Raw genomic sequence first — 18,564 nt, 5'->3', positions numbered from 1 at the left:
TAAAAATCTAATGATGATACTTATTGGTTAATGTCATCAAATCTTTTGCTGGTTTTTAAATTGGGCTGCTTGTCTTTTTATTATATGTAGGTTCTGAAAGTTCTTTATAAATTTCAGATTCAAGTCTTTTCTCACATATTTGATTCACAATTTTTTTCTCCCAGTCTGTGAATTGTCTTTTCACTTTCTAGAGGGTATCCTTGGATGCACAAAAGTTTGAAATTTTGATGAACTCAAATACATATACACATGTATACATACACATATATGTTGCTTTAGCTTTTGGTGTTATATGTAAGACACTATTACCTAATCAAGTTTGTCATTTATTCATATGTTTTATTCTTGAAATTTTTATACATTCAAATTTTACATTTATATCTAAATTCCTTTTTAATTCATTTGTGTTTATGGTATATAACTTTATTTTTTGCTTGCAGATATCCACTGGCCCCCATACTATTTATTGAAAAGGCTGTTCTTTCCCAATTGAATTATCTTGTACCCTTTTCAAAAATCAATTGGCCATAAATGTAGGAGTTTATTTCTGGATACTAAATTCTGTTCTATTGATCCACATGTCTGTCCTTATGCAAGTAACACACTGTCTTGATTAACTTAGCTTTGTAGTAGATTTTGAAGTCAGGAAGTGTGAGACTTCCAACTTTGATCTCTTTCAGGACGATTTTGATTATTATATGTCCCTTATATTTTCATAGGAATTTTTTAATATCAGCCTGTCAATTTCTGCCAAAAAGGCAATTGGGATTTTGTTAGGGATTTCATTGGTCCGTCAATCAGTTGGGGGAATAATTATCATACTAACAATGTTAAGTTTAATGATCTGAGTAGAGGATATTGTCCTATTTATTTAGATCATCTTTGGCTCCTTCCCATAATACTTTATACTTTCCACTGCACCAAGCTTGTTAAATATACTCTAAAGGGCTTTTTTATTCTTTTGTGCTATTATAAATAGTATTGATTTATTATTTCATTTTTGTTATGTTCATTGCTAGAATATAGAGCTACAACTGATTTTCATACTGCTCTTGTATCTTCCCACACTGTAAAATTTGTTTCTTATTTTAAAATTTTCAAGTGGGTTCCTTGTGATTTGCTTTATACGTGATAATACAATCTCTTTTCATCTGCAGACATCATTTTATTTCTTCCCTTCTGATCTCAATGCCTCTGATGTTCACAAACTGGAATACCTAATCAATGTTAATACAAATAATCCTAAGATCCTAGTACCACGTGAGCAGATCTGGCAGAAACAGACATTCTTTTATTCTTCCTAGTCTCAGCAGAAAAGCAATTAGTCTTTCCCTACGAAATATGATGTTAGTTGTGGGTTTGAGGTATATGCCCTTAATAAAACTGAGGAAATCCTTTTATATTCCTACTATGTTGTTACTTAAAGTGCTTATGTTGACAATTTTGATTTTTCAGCTTTAATTATTATCTATTGAAGTCTTGATACAGAATAGTATTTGTGTCTTTATCTCCTATTTCTTCATTAAAATTTAGTCTACCATTAGATTAATATTTTCCTAGAATATGATTGAAATCTTATGTAACTGTTCAGGGTTGACTTGCATAGTAAACTGTGATTACTTGTCCTTTTCTGTTTAAATTCTTCCCTCTTCTTTGGGGATACCGTCTTTATGTCTAACAGTTCTCTAAGTATTTAGTAATAATTCAAACCCAAGCTCACATAGTTTTTATAAAAATATCCCTTTTAGAGTCTTCTGAGGAATTCCCCTCTACATAGTCATGCTACGCATCTGGTACCTTGTGCCATCCAGAATCCTTCTGCCACCAATTTTGATTCCCCTCATTTCTCTTCCACATTGTGATTTGCTTTCTCTTGTTTTTCATGTTTTCCTCTTCCTTTTACCCTGCACCTTGATAGAGAGCATTTTCTAGGTACTTCCAAAGAGTGAATGGGAGGTAAATTTTGGAGGATGTATCTATATATGTATATATGTGTGTGTGTGTGTTTGTGTATTACAATGTGTTTATGCTGCCTTCATCCTTTATTATGATATGACTGGAAAAAAATACCCAACCAGATCACTGTATCGCTGTCATCCCGTTGTTCATTGATTTACTTGGATGAGCACCAGTAAAGTCTCCATTCATCCCAGTCCTGAGATTTTAGCAGCCTCTCCTTACTCATCTTTCCTAATGCTGCCGTACAACAGTTAATATATTTGCCTTGCACATAGCTGACCTGGGCATCTGTGGGTGTGACCTACCTCCACAAATAAATAAAACAGAATCTACAAATAAATGCTAAAATATATTCTTTTTTTTTTTTTTTTTGCTTTTTGGGTCACACCTGGCGATGCACAGGGGTTACTCCTGGCTCTGCACTCAGGAATTACCCCTGGCGGTGCTCAGGGGACCATATGGGATGCTGGGATTCGAACCCAGGTTGGCCGCGTGCAAGGCAAACGCCCTACCCGCTGTGCTATCACTCCAGCCCCCTAAAATATATTCTTTTAATTTTTTATTGGGGTGGGGGAGATTAAGGTCACACTCAGCAGTGCTCAGGACTTACTCCTGGCTTTGTGTTTGGGGATCACTCCTGATGCAGCTCAGGGGACCGTAGGTGGTGCTGGGGATTGAATTTGGGTCTGTTGCTTGCAAGGTGAGTGCCTTACTCACTGTACTAACTCTCTGGTTCCTCACTATCTTAAGAATAATGAGTAGATGTCGTGTTTATCATTTCTTTTTAATTCTTTTTTTTTCCATCATGTATTCCATTCCTGTTCTCTCCCAACTTAAGTTTTATATGCCTTGGTTTCCTTTTATCCTTCATGTCTTTAAAAGCCACCAGGTAGGGGCCGGAGCGATAGCACAGCGGGTAGGGCGTTTGCCTTGCACGCGGCCGACCTGGGTTCGATCCCCGGCATCCCATATGGTCCCCCAAGCACTGCCAGGAGCAATTCCTGAGTGCTAAGCCAGAAGTAACCCCTGAGCATCCCTGGGTGTGACCCAAAAAGCAAAAAAAAAAAAAAGCCACCAGGTAATCATAAGGTAATGAGCATCATCCCAGATCCTGCTTCTGAGCTACTCACAGACCCATCACTGTTTCACTCCGCCTGACTATTCCCTTATTAACCCTCTATTTTTTACTCACCTGTTGATTCTGTCTCTTCCCATCAGAAAGCTAACTCCATGAAGGCAGGAACTGCATCTGTCTAGCACATTTCTATGTTGAACAGCATCCTCCTGGTGCATCATCGAGTGACTCCTCTATCTCTCGATCCTCATTTTTTTATGCTTTCTCTCCCCTTTCCTACTCTCATCAATCTTGACCATTATCAGTCCAGAGACTTTATATCTGGGTTTTTGCCCGAATTCTCTTATAAGGAAGTGCCCGCCTTCCTGCTTTACTCCTATTTTCTTCTTGAAGAGTCCCCATCCCTCTCCAGGCATTCTGACGGCCCCTCTTTGGACCGTCACTGTTGTGGGCTCAAAGGTCACAGTCTTAGACTCTGTTACTCCATATTATCCTTCATTTTCTAATATGCTTCTCATTCTGCTTAGACTGTGCTTTCTGAGGGCGGGGAGTAACTGTCTTCCATCCTCTATAGCTCCGCTGCAGGAATTCAGTGTATTGAGTAAATGATTCAGATGCATTTAGTATCTATAGGCTCTGCAGGTAGAAGAACACACATTTACCACTATTACCACTGGAAGGCGCATGTCTGGCCATGTTTTTCTCATGCGAACTTAAGGAGAACTTTGATGATTATTATATTCATTGATATCATTCAGCCCCCAAGTGAATTTTATTCACTTTCTCTGAAGCCGTTTGTTCTTCAACCACTCCTGGTTACCTTATGTCCTCTGAAAACGTTGGATCTATTGAAAAAAGCTTATGTATTTCTGATGTTTCCCCCCTCACTACCTCACTTCCTGGCTCAGTCCAAAATATTTTTGGACTGCAGACAGTTCAAGAGCTGGCTAAGGCTATCGATCCTGCCCCTTTTAGACCACATGCCTTTTTATAGCCATTCCCATCAGAGTGAGTAATTAAGAGTGTCCCCTAAACTGATGAGTGTACAATCCTTCCACAAAACTGCTAACTGGGCAGACTTTTCTTCTTTGATGTTCCTTACGTCAAAGGTCTGTGATGGTGGATGGGCGGCTGCTCCAGCAGTATTTGGGAGCCTGAAGGTGTGGGCTTGATTTTGGCTAATGGGGCTTGTAGTGACACCTGCTGGGTCCTGAGAGTTCTGGGGTGGGAGGCCAGCAATGCTGGGGATAAAACTCAGGTGTACAGTACACCAGGCATGCACCCAGCTAGCTCCTGGCTGAGCCCATTTCATTTTCTAATTTATTTAGGGGTGGGGAGAATATCAAGCAATACCCAGGGGACATTCCCAACAACTCTTGGCCAACTGGGCTGGCAATTCAATGCTAGGGCCGGAAGATATGGTGTTAATCTACCTGGACCACCCCACCAACAGTGCTTTGGGGGCCTCTGGAGCTGTGTTTCTTGGTGCTCGGTGGGCTGTGTGGTGCCAGAGATCTAATACTGGACTCTGGAATCTTGTAAGACATGCGCTAAGCGCAGTACTAACTCCTCAAACCCAGGGCCCTCCAGTGTGAAAGCAGAGGAGAGAGATTGTCTTTGGCCCAAGGCACTTTCCCCCACCATAGGTCTTTCTCCTCTCCTGTCTTCTGGTGAACCACATAGACTCATGGTTTCAATGTGAAAGGAAGGTCAGGATTCTTCCACGCTGAAACTTTTCTCCAGATCTACGTCACAAAGGTCACCATGTGATTCTTAACCACAAAACCACCACAAATGGCCTAGCCTGGCTCCCTTCCCCTGCCCTTTGCTTCAGAGTTCAGAGGTCATGTGAAAAGTTGACATAACTGGAGTGCTCTTAACTGGACTGAAATTTTTCTTCCTTTTTTTTTTTTAAATTTGCTTTTTGGGTCACACCCGGTGATGCCCAGGGGTTACTCCTGACTCTACACTCAGGAATTGCTCCTGGTGGTGCTCGGGGTACCATATGGGATGTGGGAACTGAGGCCGGGTTGGCCATTTGCAAGGCAAACGCCCTCCCTGCTGTGCTATCGCTCCAGCCCCAAGGACTCCAGTCCTTTTCTGCCACTGACTAAGAAGCTGCGACTATCCTCCTTCAGCAGGCTGAGCCCTCGGATGGAGCCAACTGGGTTGAACTAACAATATCCAAGGAAACCAGCGAGAAGAAGAGTATTATGTTGGGAAGGATAAACTGAGCTTTTACTGGCTTTTGCCCGGCTCCACCTGACACTGGCCCTCCTGACCCTTTCACTTGACCGTGACCTCGTTCTCCTTTTTCCCTCAGTAAGAATCCCACACACTTTGTCCCACCTGGGAACAAAATTGGGGTTTCTGCCCGACTGTGTGGCTCCCCCACATGGCACTAGTAAAAACACTGGAGAGGAAGCTGTAGCGTTCCCTCGTCCCTAGGGCAGAGAGAGACTGGCTGCCTCATTTGGCCTGAAGTTTACCCGGCCTGCAGATATAAGCATTGTGCATTCCTGAAGGCTTTAATTCACTCATTCAGGAGCTTGTGGCCTAGACTCAGATAAGCCCATGTGACCACCTCACTGCAGGCCTGGAACCGGCTTCCGTGCTTATGAGCCATGCAGGGTCAAGGAGGGCTGCAGTGCAGTTTTCTCTGAAGGCATCTAAGCCCTGAACACTTTCACCTCAGCTCACCTCTTGATCAGGTTCCCACTCCATGGGACGCACTTGGGAAAGGCTGTCGGACAACTCTGACCAGAGACTTACCTCAGGGTTTGCATCATTCCTTTGCTGCTACTCAGAACCTGGAAACTGCCCCCCCCCCCCAGAGCAATCCCTCCTCAAGAAGGAGGAATGCTTGTGATGCTCCGATATGTACGGCTTAATCCATGACAAGGAAGGGTGACAGGGAAGGGCCTTCTGTCAAATGACAGAGTGGAGACAATAGTGATGAGTTTGAGGTCCTTCATCCAAGGGAGAACGAATGACAGGTGGGGTGAGATCCAAGGGTTCATGAGCATCTTTCCTGTGGGGTTTGAGACAAGACTGAGCCTCCCAGGAGAGAGCCGCCTGCATGGCTCAAGTGATCCCTGGAAGATCTACTGTCTGTTTCCTAGCATAGGACGAACTGGCTAAGTTGGGGGGTTGTGGTGGGTTGGTGCCTGGTAGGTTTCCCTGACAAGCATTTCCCATTAGTGTAGGCTAACTTAGGTTTAGATTTCTGATGTGGGTTGAGCAACTGAAGTGACCTCAATTTGGTGGATCCCAACGTGTGGATTAGCTGTATACTTCCAATGCAAGTTTATCAGTAATAATTAAGGGGACTCTTGTTTCCCTCCGCCCGGGTCTATTTGTTTAAAACCCAGTGGACTGTTTTTCATTTGATCCCTTAAAACCCCAACAGCAGCCACTAAATAGAAGTGCGGGTCCTCCAGACACATTTTGAAAACCACTATTCAAGTTCAAGGGGGTCATCTCAGAGTTGACAGCAAAGGAACAAGGTTAAATTTAGTGGTGGTGGCAGAGTGGTGGCGGTGGCAGGAAGAGCTGATGGACTGCAGAATGGAGATAATGCAGGCCTGACCCAGCGATGGCCAGGTTAGAGGAAACCAGAAAGGGCAAGCAGGCTGGTCTTGCCAAACAATGGCTCAGGAGCAAGGGCACCTGAGGAGGACATTTTGGTGACTGACCTGGGGAACTGTGTAGGTAGAGTCACATGAAGAAGAGTAAAGGGACCACAGTGATCTCGAACTGAGCTCCATGCTCCCAGGTCTCCCAGATGAGGGAGGGAAAGATCCCAGGGGCAAAGAGGGGGATGATGGAGATTAGGAGGTCACGGGGGAGAGGCAGGGGAAGCCGCTGAAATGAAATCCTTCCTTTGGAGTGAGGTGGAAAATGACTGAGACAAGACATATCAAGAGAAACCTTTTTGGGGGGCTTGTCCTTGAAGGCTGCTCCCTGTGAGTGCCCACCCATGCTTTGACGTCAGATGTGACAGACCAAGGCTGGAATTCTTTCTGACATATTCAGAAACAACCAACCATGAAATTCTCTGGATGAAAATTGCCTTTTCTTCATGACCCCACCCTTTAGAATCTATGAAGAGTTGGTGTTGCAAACTGGGCCTCCACTGATAATTCAAACTTTGCAAGGTTAATCGGGGATCTTTGCAAACTTATTTTAGGGTCTGGTGAATTGTAAGAGTTGGATGGTGCCCCGCACCCATCCCAGCCCAACCGAAGGTACATGAACATCCTAACAGGTATTGAGAGGTATTGGAAATGCCTGTCCTTGGATAGTAACTTAACGTTTTTGAAAACTGGGATTTAGTTGTAGTGCCATCCTGAATAAAGCAAGTGGACCCTGAATCTGATGACAAGTGTCCTTAGAAAAAGAAACTCTAAGGAGAGGCGAAATAAAAGAGTTCAGCAGAGATTAAAGTGACAGATCCCAGAAGCACCAGAAGTTAGAAGAAGCAAAGAAGAATTCTTCCCTAGATTTGTCTGTCAGAACATGGCCTTGCACTGGATTTCTGGCTTTTGAACTGTGAAAGATTAAAGTTTTCTTGTTTTAAGCCCCTCAGCCTGTGGTAGTTAGTTATAGCACCTGGGAAACAAAATTTTAGGAATAGAAATGACATTTCTAGAGGGTCTCAGGGGATGTGATGGACGCCAAGGACAGGAAGTTCCAAGTCTGTTGTTTTAAGGGACCATGACTTGGATTTAGAAAATAGGGTCTGGGTTGACTTTCTGCTCATGGCCACTTGGTCCCTCCTCTGTCATTGTCCGCCTGCAGGCTGGCTGCCACTGGAACTTCACCCATAGCCCCATCACACTGACAAGTGCTAAACAGATAAACATGATGCTGTGGTCTGACTCCAAATTCCAGAATGAGACTCTCTCAGCCACAGTCCCTCCAACTTTTGTCCGGGGGATGGAACTGTAAGCCTCTTGTTCCTGGGGACTACATTTGGGAGCATGGAGACTGCTGGCAGCTTTCCTTTTCGCTTTTATTTTTTTCCAAAGTTTCATTGATTGAGGTGCTGCGATGTACAACATTGCTAATGAAGGTTTCCCTTTACATAATTCTACCACCGGTGTACCTGCCCCCCAAGATCCCCAGTGTGTCTCCCCCTTCCAACTTGGCATTTCGCTTCCAAAGTTTCTACTGGATGGTATTGGTAGCAGCTTGACAGTGGGAGAGTCTAACCTTCACAGATCTTCCTGCTTCCCTGCCCCCGCTGTGACCTTCTCCTCTGTCTCCTCAAGCTCCTCCCTCTGCCATAACTGCATCATGTTACCAAGGAGAGCAAAGCAGAGGAAGAGCTGTCATTAGATTCCCTTCCTGCTCAAAAGGAGAAGTTAATCTACTGGAAGGAAACAGCATTGATTTTGATCTCTCATTCTTTTCTGAACCAACAAATGGGTGCTATGATAGGTAGAATACTCAATTTGGTAAGAGGCTTTGGACTTTCATCATTTTGTTTGCTTTGCTTATTTGTGTTTTGGGCCACGGCTGGTGGCGCTCAGGGGCTACACTGACTCGGTGTTCAGAGGTTACTCCTGGCAGTGCTCAGGAATCGAACTTGGACCTCTTGTATGCACTTTAGAACCTAATGCCTAGACTCAGATTTTCTTCCCTCTGTGTTTTTTTTCTTCCTTTTTTGCTACACTCAGCTGTGCTCAGACTTACTCCAGGCTTAGAGCTCAGGGATCACTACTGGCAGACTCAGGGGACAATATGGGATGCCCGGGGTGGAACCCGGGCCAGCCGTGTACAAGGCAAGGGCCCTATCCAGTGTACTATTGCCCCAGGCCCTGGACTCAGATCTTTTTTTTTTTTTTTTGCTTTTTGGGTCACACCTAGCGATGCTCAGGGGTTACTCCTGGATCTGCACTAAGGAATCACCCCTGGCGGTCCTTAGGGGGCCATATGGGATGCTGGGAATCGAACCCGGGTCGGCTGCATGCAAGGCAAACTATTGCTCCAGCCCCTGGACTCAGATCTTTTTTTTTTTTTTTTTGCTTTTTGGGTCACACCTGGCGATGCACAGGAGTGATTCCTGGCTCTTCACTCAGGAATTGCTCTTGGCAGTGCTCAGGGGACCATATGGGATGCTGGGAATCAAACCCGGGTCGGCCGCGTGCAAGGCAAATGCCCTACCCGCTGTGCTATTGCTCCAGCCCCTAGACTCAGATCTTAATGGAAAAGAAATTCACTCATATTTCTAGTGCCTTCAGCGGGTTCCTTGGGGTCAGGTGGCATAGGAGCTATTTGGAGGCTGAGAAACTTTACCTTTGGCATTAATGCTTTTGATCAGCCAAGCAAAGCCTCAAACCAAACAAATCCAAACCAGGCAGGGCTGTGGTGGAACTGGAGAAACGGGTTGGGGAAGAGTCCCTTTCCTGGGAACTCCCAGAACAATAAGGAAAGTGTTAAGGGCATTCCCCACACTGGGTCTTGAGTCAGAGCGAGGTTATAGAGGCCAAAGGGCTGGGCAGAGCATTGCCCAGGGAGCTCCTGCATGGGACAGGCAGAAAGATGGCCCTCCCTTCCCCAGCCCTGCCCACTTCCCCCACAGCTGGAGACTGGCCAGGGAGAGAGAGGAGTTCGGCCAATTCCATCCTGGCGGTGGCACATCACCGTGACCACAGGCAGCAGCTCATAAAATGGAACTTGGGGCAGGAGGAATGAGACAGAGTCGAAAATGCAAGTAAAGAAGGTCTTTATTCACGCCAAGCACACATACTGGTCCACCAGGGCCCCCTGCACAGAGGGCGGCCTTGTCTCCCTGCAAGCATCCCCTCTCATCCCTTTTCTCGGGTTCGGACCTTTTTGCCTTGGGTTGGCTCCCTCCCAAGGTCCTGGGATTGTGTATTTTTCTTGATTTGCTTGTCCCTTCCTTGCTGCCCTCACCCGCTAACTCAGATTACCCAATTTGACTTCCTTTCCCCTTTTTAGGAAAGGCTTTGCCGCTTTGCCTTTTATGGTCCTGCACCTTTACTTATTTTCCCGCTTTCCCAGAGCTGATGCCAGTGATTGTATTGGCTAGGTTAAAGATAAACCCGGATATCCTGTCCAATATGCCTGCTTAGCAGTCTTTACAGTGTGGAACTATGGCTGATATGGAGTCCCTAATGTTAGTTCTTGCAGCCTTTCAGTGCTGGCTTCTGGGCTCCCCTGAGGGACCCGTCTCCGCAGGAGGTTCCCCAACGCTGGCCTCTGAGCTGGGGAGAGCTCCCTAGCTCTGAAGGTGCATCTGGGCCCCTGGCCCTGCGAGGAACACTTAGTCACCAGAGCAGACGGACCACAGGAGCAGCACGTGCTCAGATCGTTTGGAACAAGCGTCATTTTGTTTTCACTTCTGTTGAATCTACAGAGAGAGAATGCAGTTTGGGGGGGATGAGGAGCTGGCCATCTGAGCACACCCCCCCTGAGTGGTGTGCCCATTTAGAGGGTAGCCCCTAAGGGAGGTGTATCCCTGTGAAGGGCACCCCCTGTGTGAGGAGTGCTCTGCTGAGAGTACCTCCTGGGGGAGGTGTGCCCAGCTGAGGTACCCTGGGAGTGAGGTGTGCCCAGCTGGGGTACCCTGGGAGTGAGGTGTGCCCATCTGGGGTACCCTGGGAGTGAGGTGTGCCCATCTGGGGTATCCTGGGAGTGAGGTGTGGTGTGTCCAGCTGGGGTACCCTGGCAGTGAGGTGTGCCCATCTGGGGTATCCTGGGAGTGAGGTGTGGTGTGTCCAGCTGGGGTACCCTGGCAGTGAGGTGTGTCCAGCTGGGGTACCCTGGGGATGAGGTGTGCCCATCTGAGGTACCCCCTGAGTGAGGTGTGCCCATCTAGAGGCAATCTCCCTGGATGAGATGTTCCCATTTGGGGGTAGCACCCTGAGTGAGGAGTGCCCATCTGGGGTGCCCCTGAGTGAAGTGTGCAAAGTGTGTCCATCTGAGGGGTGCCCCTCTGAGTGAGGTGTACCCATCTGAGCTGGGCCACCCTGAGGCTGAGCCCATCTGCAGGGGCCTATTGAGGAGTGCCCATCTCAGGAGCCACCTGGTGTGTGCTCCCCAACATGCTCCCATCTGGGGGCACACCCCTGGGTGTGTGTGCAACTCAGCAGGGCCTGCCTGAGGTGTCCCTAGCCATGCCTGCCTGCAGAACTCTGCCAGTTGTACTAAGAAGGGCACCTTGGGTAAATCTCACCCCAGAAGCAGGAGCCAATGTGTGGGGAAGAGACGGGGGTGAGTGGGGGACAAGGGGTTTCTCCCGTGGACACTTCCTGGCCATTCTCAGTAAACCACTCCTTCCTGCAGGTCCCTGGAACCCAGCACGGGGCCCTTTCAGGATGGGCTCGTAGTGCTCAGTCGAGCTTTGAGCTGTCTGTCTGTCTGTCTGTCTGTCTGTCTCCCCCACTAGTCGCTGATCTCCTGGAGCAATGGTCTTACGTCTCACCTCCCCCCGACTCCCAACACCCCCCCCCCCAGTTTGGGGTCTGTGCCTACCACCTGGCTTCTCCGTGTGGAGACTCGTTAAATATTTGTTAAAGGAAGGAGCACATGGGCCTTATTCTCTGACACCGTGCTTCAGTCCCCAGAGCCTTGGAGGCTGAACCATACAGCCCAGACGCAGAGGAACGGGACCACACTAGGCTGTGGCTGTGACCCACCGGGGAGCAGGTTCCCAATGCCTCCAGGTTAATGCACTGGTGCTGAAATGGAGTCCAAGTTAGTTCCCAGTGCCGCTGGTTCTGTCACAAAGCTGCATCGACACATCCCTAAGCAGTAATTTTTGAGGGACAGAGTGCTTCCGATCGCCCTTTTCTCTGGATGTAAGACTGTATACTTTTACCTCATCTGAAGCTAAAACAAAGAGTCTGTTGGCACCAGCCCTGGTCTGGATAACTACCTGTTCCTCTCCTCTCCTCTCCTCTCCTCTCCTCTCCTCTCCTCTCCTCTCCTCTCCTCTCCTCTCCTCTCCTCTCCTCTCCTCTCCTCTCCTCTCCTCTCCTCTCCTCTCCTCTCCTCTCCTCTCCTCTCCTCTCCTCTCCTCTCCTCTCCTCTCCTCTCCTCTCCTCTCCTCTCCTCTCCTCTCCTCTCCTCTCCTCTCCTCTCCTCTCCTCTCCTCTCCTCTCCTCTCCTCTCCTCTCCTCTCCTCTCCTCTCCTCTCCTCTCCTCTCCTCTCCTCTCCTCTCCTCTCCTCTCCTCTCCTCTCCTCTCCTCCCCTCTCCTCCCCTCTCCTCCCCTCCCCTCTCCTCCCCTCCCCTCCCCTCCCCTCCCCTCCCCTCCCCTCCCCTCCCCTCCCCTCCCCTCCCCTCCCCTCCCCTCCCCTCCCCTCCCCTCCCCTCCCCTCCCCTCCCCTTCCCTCCCCTCCCCTCCCCTCCCCTCCCCTCCCCTCCCCTCCCCTCCTCTTTGTCTCCAGAAAACAAAGGCTTGAGTCGTTCCTCAGAGGCAGTTGGGGTGCCCATATCTCCTCGGTGCATAATGAGTCTCGCCAGTTAAGTTCTGCCCAAGGGTGCAGGGGGTGGCGACTTGCCAAGATGGTCTGGGGCATTTGGATAAACAAACATCAATATTTATCAGCGCCGCTCCACTGTGCTTCCTCAGCACCGGGCGCGGGGCGCTGGCTGGGCTGGTACGTCGTTTTCTCTGCGTGAGAGACATGTTTGCAGCCATTAAGAGGGAAAAATGTTTGTACTCGGCTCCCCAGGTACCTGGGCTAATTTACCGCACCAGGAGGCCTGGTAGTTCATTAATAATATACAAATACAAACCATCGGAAGAAATTGCCTCGTTAATTGACTTTTGCGATGCTAATCTAAGACTCATTGCCTTAGAGTTTAAACCACGGGCTTTGGCGAAAAAGAAAACTACCCGATGCAAACAAACACTTAGCATCATTTGCCCTGGCCAAGTAGAAAAACCCTTCCCCTCTGCTGCTTTCCTTTAGAGATCTAGAGGTACAGGGTACAGAGAAAAAAGGTGATGATGGAGAAAGATGCAACTATTCTGGAATACAGCCCCGGGGAACTCCAAGGGACAGCCAGGGGACTATATGCTCTGCTGGGCTGTGCCCAGCTATGGAGGATGCCACTCTCTATAGCCCAGCCCAGAGGACCACAAAAGCTGACTAGAAACAGTAAGAATGTGCTTGGCTAATGGTCCAAGTAGGAGCAAGGTTCATCAGTCTTTTTTTAAATTTTTTTTGTTTTGCTTTTTGGGTCACACCTGGTGATGCACAAGGGTTACTCCTGGCTCTACACTCAGGAATCACCCCTGGCGGTGCTCAGGGGACCATATGGGATGCTGGGGATCGAACCCAGCCCGGCTGCATGCAAGGCAAACACCCTACCCGCTGTGCTATCGCTCCAGCCCCAAGGTTCATCAGTCTTAAGAAACCCAATCTCAAGCTCTGGTTCTGTCCCTGGCACTGCATATGAGTCCCTCTGGGTATGACCCAACCTCCTCTTCCTTCCCCCACAACCCCCCCCCCCCCAAAAAAAAAAACCACTAAATTTCTCTAGTTGACAATCCTAGGTGAGGTTTTTTGCCTCTCATCTTTTCTCTCTGGTCCCTCTCTTTGGAGCATACTTAGAGTTTTGTCAATTCATTGATAGTGAATCAGGAGTAAGAGTGAGTGCAAAGCTTTCCCAGGTCAGTCTGATGGCCAGAGAAATCTGGATTTGAATCCTCCCATTCTCCTAACAATCACACCCCCTGTCAAGACTCAGAGCTAGGGGCTGGAGCGATAGCACAGCGGGTAGGGCGTTTGCCTTGCAAGCGGCTAATCCAGGTTCGATTCTCATCAACCCATATAGTCCCCCGAGCACCGCCAGGAGTAAGTCCTGAGTGCATGAGCCAGGAGTAACCCCTGAGCATCTCCAGGTGTGATCCAAAGAGAAAAAAAAAAAGACTCAGAGTTGGAGTTTCACTTTCATAAACCTCTGCACATTCATAGACCTCTGCCTCAGTATCCTCCTCATCCCCTGGACCTCTCTAGGTGACAAAACCTGGAAACTTCCTCCTAGAAGTCACTGTCACTGTTTTCCCATTGCTCATAGATTTGCTCGAGCGGGCACCAGTAATGTCTCCATTGTGAGATTTGTTGTTATTGTTTTTAGTATATCGAATATGACATGGGTAGCTTGCCAGGCTCTGCTGTGTGGGTGGGATACTCTCAGTAGCTTGCTGGGCTCTCTGAGAGGGGCGGAGGAATCGAACCTGGGTTGGCCACGTGCAAGGCAAATGCCCTACCCGCTGTGCTATTGCTCCAGTCCCCTTCTAGAAGTAGCCAAGTAGATTTCATGAACAGTGAGCCAAGTAGATTTCCGTCAGTTGCCTGGGCAAGTCAAAAGTTGGTGGGGGGGGGGGGGCATTAATTGCAGGTCCCCTCTTAATCCCTCTGCTTGATCTTGCTCCCCGGAAAGCCTCCTTGAGGACTTTGCTTCTGGGACATTTCCTGTCTGACTTTGCACTTTGAAGTCTCCTAATTCCTCCCACCCCTTTTCTTTTGATTAAAAGAATAAAAGAAAGTAAATTGGCTCTGGCATGTGAAGCTTGAAATTCACTTTTCTGTCCTGCAAAATGGGGGCGATTGTAATCTTTCCAGAAAGGAGAGGGAGAACCAAAGAGCAAAGTGGGCTTCCTAAGCAATATTTTTACCCAGCATAATTTCTGGCAATCAATTCAATGGGTTGCCTCCAGAATTTTGAAAAGAGAAGCAGGATAAAATAGAAAAGAAAATATCAGAAGGTATGCCTTGCAGGAAGGGTTTTATTTGGTGCATCATTTCTTTCATTTTTATACAGTTGTGTATACACGTATGTGTGACAACGGGTGATGGTAAATGGATTTTAAACTGTAGGTTAGGGTAAAAAATGTTTTGACGTATTTGTCATGAAAATTGCCTTTGCTTTTGAGGTGGTGATTTCTCTGAAACAGAAAGAGTCACAAAACCTTCATTTTAAAAAGATCAGAGACCTCTGGAAGCAGCCTGTGGCTATGAACTCAACCCAAGGACACAGTCAGGCAGCCAGGGACTTCATTCTGTTCACTACATTTTTGTTAGACTCACAGAGCAATTTTTTCATCTTTTTTTTTTTTGTAGGGGTGGGGTGTGGACACAGAATAGCGCTCAAGATTATTCCTGATTGTGTGCTTAGAAATCACATCTGGTGGGGCTCATGGAACCACATAGGGTACCTGGGATTGAACCCAGATCAGCTGCCTGCAAGGCTAGCGCCCTACTCGCTGACTATCCCTCTTGCCCCTCACATCATCATCATCATCATCATCATCATCATCATCATCATCCCATTGATTGTTGAATTTCTCGAGGGGTCTCAGTAACGTCTCCATTCGTCCTAGCCCTGAGAATTTAGAAGCCTCTCTCTACTCATTCTTCCCAACGATGCCACATTGGAGGCTCTTTCAAGGTCAAGGGGATGAGACCCAGCTTGTTACTGGTTTTGGCATATGAAAACGCCATGGGGAGTTTGTGAGGCTCTCCCATGTGGGCAGGAAACTCTCGGTAGCTTGCCAGTTTCTCCCAGAGGGAGAAGTAGGCTATAAGATATCAGGAGATTGCTTCCGGGAGATTGCTTTTAAGTCTCTGGCTGTTGACCATTGATGGGATTACACAGCGCCAGGGGCAGTCCCTGGGTGTGACCGCCTAGCTACTGGAAAATGGGAAATCTGGGTGGAAGAGGCCCAGTCCCGATCCGAGCAGGCTTGGAGGTCTCAGCCCAGGTTCCCACACACCTGGGTTCCTCTGCCGGTACGAGGGTCATCCAAACGTGTGGAGAGGGGCCTTGAGCATGGCTGTGGCTAGGCTCTGGAGGTCTTCCGGCCACTGGGAGCTCTGCTCGGGGAGGGGAGGGAAGCTGGAGCCCATCCCCTCTGAGGGGCCCCAGGGAAGACAGCCAGGCTCGCGGGCTAGAGACTCTGTGTCGCTCTCTTCTGGGAGCTTGCTTTTAAATCTCTGGAGATTGGCTGTTGATGAGATTACACAGCACCAGTCCCATTTTCCAGTAGCTAGGCAGTCACACCCAAGGACTGCCCCTCATACAGAATTTATAAAATATTTTGAATTAGGGGCTGGAGCTTGCCTTGCACACTTATTGACCTGGGTTCAGTCCAGCACCCAATATGGTCCCCTGAGCCCTGCCAATAGTGATCCCTGAGCTCCGAGCCAGGAATTGATGCAGTGGATGCAGGTGCCGTGACGGAGGGGGTCTCTGTTCGCAATTCCAGGTTCTTTCATATTTTTAAGAGTGATAAAGATGCTCAGACTCAGAGTGATCGGAAAGTAGAAAGGTTTATTGCAAAGTAGGAGAGAAAGGAAAGGGAGCTTCTCATGTGGGGAAGGACTTACAGGACTAAGTTAACTATGGCTCCTTGTGTGTGTGTGTGTGTGTGTGTGTGTGTGTGTGTGTGTGTGTGTGTGTGTGTGTGTGTGGCAGGGGTGTTATAGGAAAACTGGGTCTTTGTGTTACAGGGAATGCAGGGACATTAAAGATAAGGGTTTTCCTGTAGACCCTTTTAAATGAAAATTGGGCTCCTGCTGCAAGTATAACAGAGGGTGCAAGGATCTTAGAGAGCCTAGTCTGACCGTTTGCTTCAGGTATTTCCCATTAGCTTGGTCTCCCTGCGAGAGAGAACAAGCTCTGGGGCAGAATTTTATGATGGACAATTGTTAACTCCCTGTTGTTCAGAAAAAGCCCAGGAATTTGCAGGAGGTAAAAATGAAAAAGGTAGAATGGGGTCAAGCAAAAAAAAAAAAAAAAAAAGACTGCTCATAACAGTGGGCCACGGTAAACTGAGGCTTCCTCTGTCCAAATAAGTCCTGAGTGCTGTTGGCTGTGGCTCCAACTCCACCCCTTCACCACACCACAGCCATTTAAAAAAATTAGTGTCCTTTGAAAATCAGGAGATGGGACATAAAACCCATGACGCTCAGCGTCTAGAGAAGATTGAGAAGATTCGGCGAAAGCGGCTCTCTCCCCTCTCTGTCCCTCCGTGTCCTCCTTGCCTCCCGCTGGGCTCCGCAGCACACAGGCTTCATGCCCTGACCTGGAGCCTCCCGCTGGTCACGCTCCCTGTCTGGTTGGAAGAATCACAAAACTGGAGCACACCCGCAGACGCCTTTTCTCGGAGCCTCATCGTGGGTGGAGGAGGCCCGGGAAGGCGGAAGTGACTCACTCAGGTCACATGCATCACTGGTGATGAGTGTGGGCAAGGGTACTCAGGCTCCATCCTGGGGACAGGGGCCCCGTTCTGCCCAGGGGCACAGGTGGCCCCCAGCTTCCTACCATGGAGAGCTATGCTTTTCTTTTTTCCTTTTATGGGAGAGGGTATTGGGCTACACGGGGTGGTGCTCAGGGCTGACTCCCAGCTATATTCAGGAACCATGGAGATGCAAAATAATTTTTTTTTAATATTGGATATGCCAAAAACAGTAACAATAAGTCTCTCAATGAGAGACGTTACTGGTGCCCGCTCGAACAAATTGATGAGCAGCGCGATGACAGTGACAGTTTAGGTGATAAGGTTACAATAATGTTCAAGCGTTTGGTATTGTAAAAAGTTGCTGCCCACTCTCCACGCCCCACCCCCCATGCCCCACTGAAATGCCTGTGATACTGCCCCATCCTTTGTCTACTCTGGTCCAACGCTCCTTCCCTTTAACCCTTTCCCCATTATTGGATGATTGACAGTTACGGTTTTGGTGCATACCACTACCTGCCTAGCACTGCCCATGAGCTCAAGACCTCCCAGTTACATTCCAGTGTTACTTCTGGACAGCCCCTTCATTCTCCTCACTCCCTTCCTTCCTCTCTCCCCCTAAATCTGGTACTCTCAGGTCTGTATTTACTAGTTGTTGCAACAATGTTGCAGTAAGGTTTCCTTAGACAGTCTGAGGCACTTATGACATGCACGCAAGAAATACACGTTTTCTGGGAGGATCGCATAACTGTCTCTGGAGTTTTTTGTGTTGTGGTGTGCCAGAGAGCAGCCTGTCCAGCCCCCTTTTATTAACTAGGTTGATGTACTAACCAATGATATTCAGCCTATTACACCAACACTAGTATCTGAGGTTTATTAATATAGATTTATAGATTAGTATAGGTTTATAATTAGTACTGTTCAAACCCTTGATTTATTTCTCTACATACCACAGACGAGTGAGCTCATCCTGTGTTTAACACTTGCATGCATATGCTCATCCCAGCACTTAGTATAAATAGACAGCATATGGAAACAAGCCAAACATCCAGCACATGAATAGGCAGAGAATTCACGGTCTATATACACAATGGAACATTATGCAGCCATGAAAGAATAAATTCGTGCAGTTTGCTGCAACTCGGATGGAGTTGGGGGGGTATTATGCTGAGTGAAATAAAACAGAAGCAGAAGGACACATAATCTGGAGATTTTAAGAGACAAGCTTGTTTCCTGCTAAGGTCAGCGTCAAACCCTCACACTGAAGCTTTGATCCTGGCCAAGGAAATGTTTATCTTGCTCAAGAGATG

Source organism: Sorex araneus, chromosome 11 (genome assembly GCF_027595985.1).
Source record: "Sorex araneus isolate mSorAra2 chromosome 11, mSorAra2.pri, whole genome shotgun sequence".
NCBI lineage: Eukaryota > Metazoa > Chordata > Mammalia > Eulipotyphla > Soricidae > Sorex > Sorex araneus.
This window is presented reverse-complemented; position numbering follows the sequence as displayed.